At 36.1% G+C, this 10,496-nt stretch overlaps 1 non-coding gene across 1 annotated transcript; it reads right to left on the reverse strand.

Annotated features, from left to right (window-relative positions):
• Positions 1-7,031: 7,031 nt before the first annotated feature.
• Positions 7,032-7,103, reverse strand: Trnac-gca (transfer RNA cysteine (anticodon GCA)). The gene has a single exon. It is a non-coding gene; the product is annotated as a tRNA-Cys (tRNA).
• Positions 7,104-10,496: the final 3,393 nt, after the last annotated feature.

Consider the following 10,496-nt stretch of genomic DNA (forward strand, 5'->3'; position numbering starts at 1 on the left):
CATTCCCGATTAAGATGGCATTTATATCATTAATATTGTCACTACGTCTAACCACAGAGAAAAGTGGTCTGGACAGTTGTCCAGATGTGACCATAAGGTGACCAGATCGGCACTGATTGCTGCTGACAGATGGTGACAGCCAGGATATAGCACATAACGGTCGGAATTAGTCGCGATTATTTGTGACAATTATCGTCAAATGTCCGAAAGAAAGCGGTGTTCTATGTCCAATACGCGCTTTCAGTGGTCGAACAAAGGAACGGTTATTTCAAATGTTTAAGCAATGTTGATATATAATTACACCATTAAACTTCCAAAATATATCTCGAAAATCAAATTTTGTTCCGGCTGTGCTGTTAATTGTAATTAAAATTGTAATGTAGATAAGACGGAAATTAAGAAATCTCAAAAACGAAGCTTTTAACTTCAAAGCAACATGTTCTATGAGAATATCTCTTGGTATAACAAGACTATATATTTATTCAAATCTAATTTGTGCAACTATATCTGCAGGTACAGTTTTTCCCATTACTTTGGACAAGTGATCGTGAGGATTTCAAATATTTTTAAACAAGTTTAATTTGAGAAGTACCGTTAAATGAAGAAGAATTCTTACCATTTCAACCTTTTCTGTATAAATTTAAAAAAGAGGGAATGTGGTCCCACGACCCTGAATGACATTTTACCTTAGACCAGGGCAAACCACGGAAAAGCTCAGAAATTACAATCTATTTACCTTAATGATCTTGTCAATTTACACAAAAGGCAACTATTTCTGTAAGTGTTTTGTGATAGAATTTCACACTTTTTATTCATAAGTACTGTATAAAATTACAATTAACCTGAAAATTTGAGCCAGGACGCTAGTTGACCATAGCTATGGTGACCCTGTCCTCACGAGGTCACGTGACCTGGTCATTACGGGTCAAACAGGGTTATCATGTAAATATAATCCGTCGACATTGATGGCTTTTAGGCCAGCATATTTAGATTCTTTGAAGATAAAATCATCAAAAATTGTACCGACGTAGAATAATTCACATCAAAACATTGACAAGTACAGGACGCTGTTTGACAAACAATAGACAACAAATGTGGCTAGGTGGGTTAGAAATCTGGCCGCCGCTCACTTGATGACAAGGTCGTGGCGGGTCGCCGGTAATAACAGGCCCTACGTGGATGGGACCTCTTTATTGTTTGAAGTGCATTTTATTAATATTGTAATTCTGTCTTCGTTTTGACAAGGATTCAGATTGAAAAGATTGTGTATTGACATTTGGAATCTTTCTGTCAGTTTCTTAAAAGCTGATTTTGTTATCGGCTATGAGGTTGTCTGTCACATATCTTTGAATCTAAATTTCTCAATGAATTCTTTCACTCGAAAATAAGATGAACATATCATACTAGTATTAATGATATTTTCAGGAAGGAAGAGCAACGTTCATTTCTTAGTAGACCCCCTGACCAAAGAGAGCTCGTGCCTAAGCAAATGATCGAGTATTCTACGCCTAGAAAACAAAACCCGAAACGTAGCAAATATTCGATATTATTCTACTCCTGACCAAAGAGACCTCGCGGCTTAGCAAAGGTTTAGACAGGCTACTCCTAACTAAAGAAGACCTCGCGGCTTAGCGAAGATTTAGACAGGCTACTCCTAACAAAGAAGGCCTCGTGGCATAGCAAAAGTATCAGCACTCTAATCCTGACAAAAGACTAGTCGCGCTTAAGCAAAAGTCCCGGCCGACTACTCTTGACCAAAGACACTGAGTACTCGCGCGTAAGCAAAGACTCGCGCCTAAGCAAAGGTCACGGCAGACTGCACTTGATCAAAGACACTGAGTACTCGCGCTTAAGCGAAGACTCGCGCCTAAGCAAAGGTCTCGGCAGACTTCCATTGACCAAAGACACTGAGTACTCGCGCCTAAGCGAACACTCGCGCATAAGCAAAGGTCCCGGCAGACTGACTTGACCAAAGACACTGAGTACTCGCGCCTAAGCGAAGACTCGTGCCTAAGCAAAGGTCCCGGCAGACATCCATTGACCAAAGACACTGAGCACTTGCGCCTAAGCGAACACTCGCGCCTAAGCAAAGGTCCCGGCAGACTGCACTTGACCAAAGACACTGAGTACTCGCGCCTAAGCAATGGTCTAGACAGACTGCCCTTGACCAAGGACACTGAGCACTCATACCTAAGCAAAGGTCCCGGCAAACTGACCTTGACCAAGGCCCTGAACACTCGCACCTAAGCAATGGTCTAGACAGACTGCCCTTGACCAAAGACCCTGATCACTCGCACCTAAGCAAAGGTCCAAGCAAACTGACCTTGACCAAAGACCTTGAACACTCGCACCTAAGCAAAGGTTTAGGCAGACTGCCCTTGACCAAAGACACTGATCACTCGCACCTAAGCAAAGGTCTAGGCCCTTGACCAAGGACAGTGAGCACTCGCGCCTAAACAAAGGTGTAGACAGACACCTGACCAAATAGTTCTCGCGACTTACAATGTAAGCAAAGATTTAGGTAGACCTTCTCTTACAAAAGTGTAAAAATGGTCAGGCAGTCCATTCCTGATCAGAAAAGGGAATTCGTAACGAAGCAAAAGTTTTTACCAAAATAAGGAACTCACGACTATGCAATGGCTTAGGCATACAACTTCTAACCAAAAGAGAACTTGTGGTTTGGCAAATATTTATACAGTCTACTCTTAACAAAAGAGTAATCATATATAAGCAACGGTTCCAGCGACCAAAGAAATCCCGTAGCTAGGCAAGGATCCAGATTGTCTATTTGAGATGGGATCCCACATATAACAGGTCCTTGGCAGTGGTCAATCTAATACCACTTCACAAACATTAGATCAAACGACATATAGTGTAAAAATATCATCGCCAAAATGAGAGACAATGACACCAAGGTGCTGACATTTGTTCCCGCCATTTCGATCATAAAACAGACATTTTCAAGACAGCAAAATGACCAAAGGTCTATAAATTGCAATAAAGGGTCAACGGGACTTACTTTTTAAGGGTCATTCTAATTTCTTTTATATTTCATGGCGTCTGTTATTAGAAGATACAACGACCTTTAAAATACCCCCAAAAATGACAGAGCGTATAGAAAGGCCCTTCAGAAATTTTAAACATGAATAATAGGGATTGTAAACGAGTACTTATTGTGACCGGGGTTAGATGGGGCACCCAGGCCCGTTAGGGTCACGGTGAATTTAATCGGGCAGTTTGACTAAAAGCATACTACAAACAAGACAAATACGTCCGGCATGAAAATGTATCTGGTTTGACCTTAACTATAGAGAGCTTGTGTTCCATTAACGTCATTTTCGTGGTAAAGTCGATAAGTTTAAGTTTTTCCCGACCTGACGGTTTATGGTGACCTCACTTAACCTGGCGTTACTGGTCATATCAGTTTAACGTAGATCATGGTGAAAAGTGGGGACATCTATGGAGTGTCCTCAAGCCAAAACTTTGCCCTCCGTTTGGCCTACAATTACAATAAGTGTCAACTTAGTCTTTAATTGGTACAGAGATATTTAGACTTTAATTACCATTCAGCACAAGGTCAGACGGGCAAACTGGAGATTCGAGCCTTATTTGAACTGCTTGTCAAAATGACCGTCCCGAGAAAACACATCTCGTTAAAACAACCTGAAGTACTCGATGTCATTTATTCGTTATTGCTGACTAGGGGATATATGACTTTGATATCAAAAGTATTTTTTTCGGACGTATTTTTGGTGTAGTTTGTAGCCTTACACTTTAAATATCAGAACTGAGTATAATTATGTAAAACACGCCCCCATTATATAAAATCAAAGCCGGCACATATAAAACGGACAATCCTTCATATACAGTCAAATCTAGCTGCCAAGAACACCCTTAGGAAATGGCAAAAGTAGACTTTGCTGACAGATAGACACTTAACACAGGTTGTTTTACCATATCTATGGTGATATCAGCGGCCTTTATAAACAGGTTTTATAGCAATGGTCCTTATCCGGAGGCGGTCTTAGCATAGGGTTTAATATAGACGTTTTATTGACAAAACTACGATAGCATGGAATATTTTTAGAAAAAAGGGAGAGGGTGCTTTTCCTTCTTCTTTTAGTAAATTGGTAGTAATATTTTGTCAGAGTAGTGTAATTTCTTATTTAGTAGGAATAATCTGTCCTATATATAGAATGGTCCCTACTTTTCATTTCAGTTTTGTATGATATATGGATGGGTTGCCAATATGAACATTGTACACTTTATATAGAGAATATAGCCCATACCACACCACCTTATTCCTCGCTGCAAGTTCAATATAATTACAACATGTGGTGTCAATACTGCGAGTTTTGTGAATATCTGGTTTTGCGAAAAAGAGCTTATTAGGAAAATGTATCTTTACGCGAAATGATCATCTGATGGGCACAAGATGTTACTCCGTATAAATACCATATCAAATACTCGCCATGAAATCATTAACATAATTATATGCCCAATGTAAAATGGCCCGCATAATGAGGGTATAAGTGTCCGATATTACCTGGCGACAGCGGGGTCTTTTTAATCTTAGCCTACTAGAAAATTTCGTAGTAAAGTATGAAACCCAAGGGGTGGCTTGTATGTTTGCAACATCAAAATACAGATTTCTGCATACAGAATGAAAAAGCACACAGAAAAATAGGCCGATGTGGATATGGGATGGGAGTAAGATCCTTTCTAATAATCCATACATCTTTTAAAGTTTTCATATATATCTGGGCCTTGCTAAGTACACTCTTCCAGAGGTTAAGAGTTCGTTAATCAATGGCAGCACTAGGTGTAAACTTAACTGGCTCTCACACCCCATGTCTGAGATATAATACATTTTTATGTCATTTCTCGTCCAGGATGTCACATGCTTAGATTTATTTGAAATTTTATGATATCGTGCACATAATTCAGTGCTGTAACTATAATGGGGCAACTCAGCGTTTTTTGAGCAAATTACATATTTTTGAAACATTAAATGCATTTTTTAAAACATCAAATACATCCCCGAACAATACTGAAAGATCAGATACAAAGACTAGACCTTTTTTTTCTCCTACATTTTCATGAAAATGCACCACTAGATCTTGTCCTGGTATGGTTTTTATAGAGTTGAGTCGATGAAGCAAATTTATTTTGTGAATCTTTTATTTAAATCTTCTTTGAAGTTGAACTTTAGTTATATATATTCCTTTGTCTATTTTAGGACGTGCGTGCATTGAAAACTCGTTTTAAGAAATACCCATTATTCATACATATTTCCGAGAATGTAATACATGGCCTTGATTTTTGCACTGATTTTGAGTAAAAAGTAATACTTAGTAAGTTTTATTCGTTGTCTAGTGGCAGTGTCTTTTCTCAAACACTTCTTGTATACTCACTAAAAGTGTGCACTTTTGCACATAAATTTTACATTTAGCTAACATTTATTTTTGTTTAAAATGGCTTACAATGCAACAGTTGTCTATTTCAATTTCAATTTTTTTTTCCTGGAGGACTTCTGAATACATACATCTTCTCCAATTATACAGGCTAGTATGTTGAACTTGTCAACTTGATTTGATTAGATTTGTTTGCCTGAAATGGCTATAAATGGCGCCATTTTATCTTGGTGTCATTTTATCTCAGAGAATTTCAAAAATTCACGGAGAGGAACCCAGCATCTCCTCCTATGCAGGCGAGAAGTGTGTACGTTCCAACCTAATTGCTCAGATTTTTATACGATATGCTTAAAATGCGAGATTTTGTCTTGTAGAATTTCAAAATTACTCAAAGATGGCCCTTACGTCATCACTACCTGTACTCCCTTGTTTCAGGCTAGTAAAATGAACTTGTCAGCTTGATTTGCTCAGATTTGTTTTGTCTGAAATGACTTTAAAATACGTCATTTGATCTTGTACAATTTTAAGGATCCTGGACATGCAACAATTATGTAATGCTTTATATAGACTTAACAAAAAAGATGTACTGAATTAATGTTGACTTGTTAAAGTGCGTACGTGGCCATGTATACAATCGTTTTTCCTGAAAATTTAGATATTTTTGTAAGCTCCGGTTACGACACTGTAACCCAAGCCCCCTGCTTAACTGTACCTATCATTTTTACTTAATTGTGTCACGAAAGATGTGAATCAACCAGTAGATTATGATCTATATTAATACAAGATTAAAATGTAAATAAATTTCGAAAGGGATGCTCGAAATCCAGGGTCAATTGTAAATTAATGAGGCAAGATAGACGAATGTCTCGTTTGTTATTCCGTGGCACGGGCTACCCCTTGGATTATACACAGTAGTACTATCAAAATATTATGTTTAAACATATATACATATTACCTTGTGATGACACTTGATGGATACAAATGGATATTGTAGGCCGCCACTATCTCCTCAATAGATGATTTATAAGATTCAAACAAGGCCTATTAGCCTTCTTGTATTTACACAATATTACACATGTCTCAGTATCTACTGTATAATGGCATAAGTGGGATTAACCTTTGGCTGACTTTGCAGACATTTTAATTTATAGTAATAGTCATTCCACTTTCACATACGTTATTATCTTTCGTTCTTGTTATTACTGCTAGGGTAACCCTTGTACTGCTAGTTAATTGCCGACTAGTAGCATTGTTTGCTATTCGTGAAGTATCAACAACCTTTGAAATAGCAAAGTAGGTGTCTAGTCAGGCGCCTTACTACAGACCAAAGGGGGAATGAGTTTGATCCCTAGGTACATGTTCGTACAGACTATTTGACACATTACTTTGGCAAATGTACACTGTAACCTTTAGAGTTAAAATATAGCCTTTACTTGAATTTCTGCACTTTTATGGAAAATGGCGATTGTCCAATGTAGCATGTTTTAAGTTGGAAATTTAAGCCTGTTCAAATAAAATTTGATAATTATATTACTAAAGTATTTAAGTCAAACACGAAAGTGGAACTACTGAAGAAATTCTGTAACGCGTCTCAAAGTATCCATGAAAAAAAATTACAGGGGACACCCGGGTTCGAACCGGGGACCTCTCGATCTGCAGTCGAATGCTCTACCACTGAGCTATATCCCCACTGACAACACATGGAAAAATATTATCTACTTACTTCTGAATTTTGAAAGGTTGCCAAAAGATAAGATCTAATATTTACATTTTACTTATTGCTCTCTCTCTCTCTCTCTCTCTCTCTCTCTCTCTTTCAAATGATGAAGAAACAATTAATATATAATTTTAAACATTACTTGATTGGTCCAATTTTTTCATTACCTATTTAACACTATATTACCTTAAACCAAATAAACTAATACATCAAAACAATTATAAACCATTAAGTACGCATTCAGTTATCTTAGGTCGTGCACCCAGCCACTGTTAGTTTAACTGCAATTTCATAAAATATGCAAATCTTAATTATTTTCTTTCTAAATTTCAATGAGAAAAAAAACCCTGACATATGACAAGCAAATACGAAAAAAACTTTGGGATACTACCCACGTTATTTGAAAAACAAAACACGTTTATGGGCTCATAACAAGTTGCACAGTTCAGCAATAATTATATCAGTGATGCCCCGTACTGCAAAAGTATGAAATGATGATGATGATGATGATATATTCTTAGTAGTAGTAATAGTAATAGTAGTAGTGGTAGTAATAATTATCATTATAATTAAAGTTATTGTTATTTATGCTTCTACTTCAAGCTGCTTGAAGGTTTCGTTTTTTGTTGTTGTTTTATTTTTAAATCAAAATTTATTTATTATTTGACATGTAAACAGTTCACTGATTTAAGCGTGCAATTTGTAGGTTTAAGAGTTAAAACAAGATAAGTAGGCACCAGAAACAAATAAAAAGTTTCAACATAAATCGTTTATCAACGTTAACATTATCAAGATCATAATACCGTAGCATTAAAACAGCTAGTCATCAGAGTCAAATTTTGTTTTCTCCTTTTTTTCCCCAAAAAGCCCCGTCTCCCCATTCCTTCCCCAAGTTTCACAAACAAATGGGAAGGATCAAAATACATTGCTATGATTTGTTTTTTGGTTATTTCTATAAATCAAAATACTGATTAACAATCTGACAACTACATCTAAAATCTAATTAAAAGTAATATTAAATTATTAAGGAAAAGTACCTAAATACAAATGGTCAATTTTCTGCGAAGAATAACTTTGCCGCGACCAAAGGCGGAAAACAGAAATTCTACACGTGCGTGAAAATGCCTCATGATTAGAACAGGCCGTTCGTCATAGAAGATTATGATCTGGTTGTCATCATTTTAAAATTGATTACACGGATCAAACACTTTGAACATCTTGTTATCTTTTACCTGCTTTTTCTTCCTTTTTATTGTGAAAAGGTAAACAAATGTTGCCTTGTGCGAGCAACAAAAGTAAATCATTGTTTTGTTTTACTCCGAATTTTAATGAGCTCATTAAACCTTCTCTTTTACCTTAAAGAGAAGAAAAGAGCCTTGTTTTGGACTAGAGCTTGTTTCCCTCAACGACAGATCTACAAAAACAGTTTCCCACGGATTTTGGTGAAAGAAAACAACAAAAACGTGTTTTGCTCCTTATTTAATATTGACCAAAATATTTTTAATTTCCGGTATGATCCAAAATTTGATAAAAACAAAATATTTTATCATGTTTTGCATCGAGTTCTAGGGTCTGGAAACAAATATACTATGAAAATTAATTTGTAAATCAATGAATTTTATGCAATTTGAAAATGCAAAAGTCTATGTGTTGGTGAAAAAACTATAATGACGATAATTATCAAAGAAGGACGCTCACAAATTCAGTGATGACCCGCGTTATCTCTTACAAATACGAACGGGCGACCAATTAGAACCTGTCGGTCTACTTCAAAAGGCGGGCGCGAGACGGTGTATCCATTAAGATAGTGTCCGTCAGCAGAATCGCACGGTTTCCCATTAAGTCCCTTCTTATTTACACCTAAAAGTCTGAGAGCCCATATTTCAATTAGCGTCTTGTTGAAAGAAAATTGAAGATTCAAAGGGAGAATAATATTTACATCTAAATTAAATTCCTTGAATGCTGCGTCCATGTATCATCAAACGGTCAAGATATAAATTTACATAAAAAGAATTTGATATTCCTTTACAATTTAGCTGTCTATTAGTGATACAAGTGTACATAACGAAACACCTTAAAGAGCAATCTGAATTGACTTCACATCAAAGGAGATTTTATAAATAAAACTATCTTTAAAACGCACAAATTTAGTTGCACGTTTAGTAATTAAATAAAAAAAGTGCAGTGTCATTATCAAAGAGCCATCTAGCCTTATTCGACGCTTGTAACATTACCTGTAGTTTAAAACACAATGAATCAAGACCGTGCGAAAATTCCTAAAAGGACGTAGCAACTGTTATCAGTTTTTTTACGCTATCTGAGATACCCCTAAAATCTCAATAACGGTGACCAAATCAAAACCTGTCGACCTTAAACATGAAATGCATTGGTATCCAGTAGCATATCTATTAAAATCAAGCTCCATGTAAAATATATAGTAATATAATTCCTAAAACAGGGAAGCTATGGGAACTTCACATTATGCTATTATTCAGCTGAACGGTTGCCTTGGTTTTCGTAAGATGACACAGTAGATAGGCCATGATACAAATTTTCCAAATTACCCGCTTAATAGAAAAACTGCGATTTTTGTTACCAAGATAATGATGTATTAGTTAAATGTATTGTTTCTATGGATTTTGTTACATTTTTTTCATGAGTAGGTCTTACTCGATCGTGACGGAGAGTACAACGACCTTTGTATGTTTTGTCCAGAGGGAAGAAAAGAGGGGGTAATATACCGCCCTGACGCATCCCAATCTATTGTTTTTATTGCCCGATAATCATAGCAACAAATCGTATTTTATGTCAATTTTCTCAAGTTTTTATTCCAGTTTTTGTCACTTTGAATGATCAGGACATGGTTAATAACCGCGCTGATAGATGATTGGGAAAAGGAATGTTTATCTCAGGCTATTGTTTTACGGTTGGTATCATTGTCAAATTATTTTCCCAGATTTTTTTTCTTCTCATGAATATTGAGCCGATGGGTGCCAGCAATATAATTTAACGGATAATTAGAGATGCATATTTTTAGACATTATCTTTTATTTGAGTTAGTCGTATATTACTGTTTGATCCGCCAATTTTTCTAGCACGTTTTCTTCGCGAATCTGCAACTCTGTAATTGGCAATCTAAAGGTGTCTGAGAGTGGTAGTTAGATATTTTCAAATTATCTTCAGTTTTATGGACAAAATGTATTTCCTATCAAGCAAAAACAATATTTCGAGAAAATTGATTATTTTTGTATGGAAAAAAATACTTTTATACTTAATAAGATATCCTGTAAGGTTTGTAATTACAGTAAAAATGAATTAAAAGAAAACAGTGTTAAAATGGGGAAAATACTCCAACAAAATCGTTT

The sequence above is a fragment of the Mercenaria mercenaria genome, chromosome 4 (genome assembly GCF_021730395.1).
Source record: "Mercenaria mercenaria strain notata chromosome 4, MADL_Memer_1, whole genome shotgun sequence".
In the NCBI taxonomy this organism is placed as follows: Eukaryota; Metazoa; Mollusca; class Bivalvia; order Venerida; family Veneridae; genus Mercenaria; species Mercenaria mercenaria.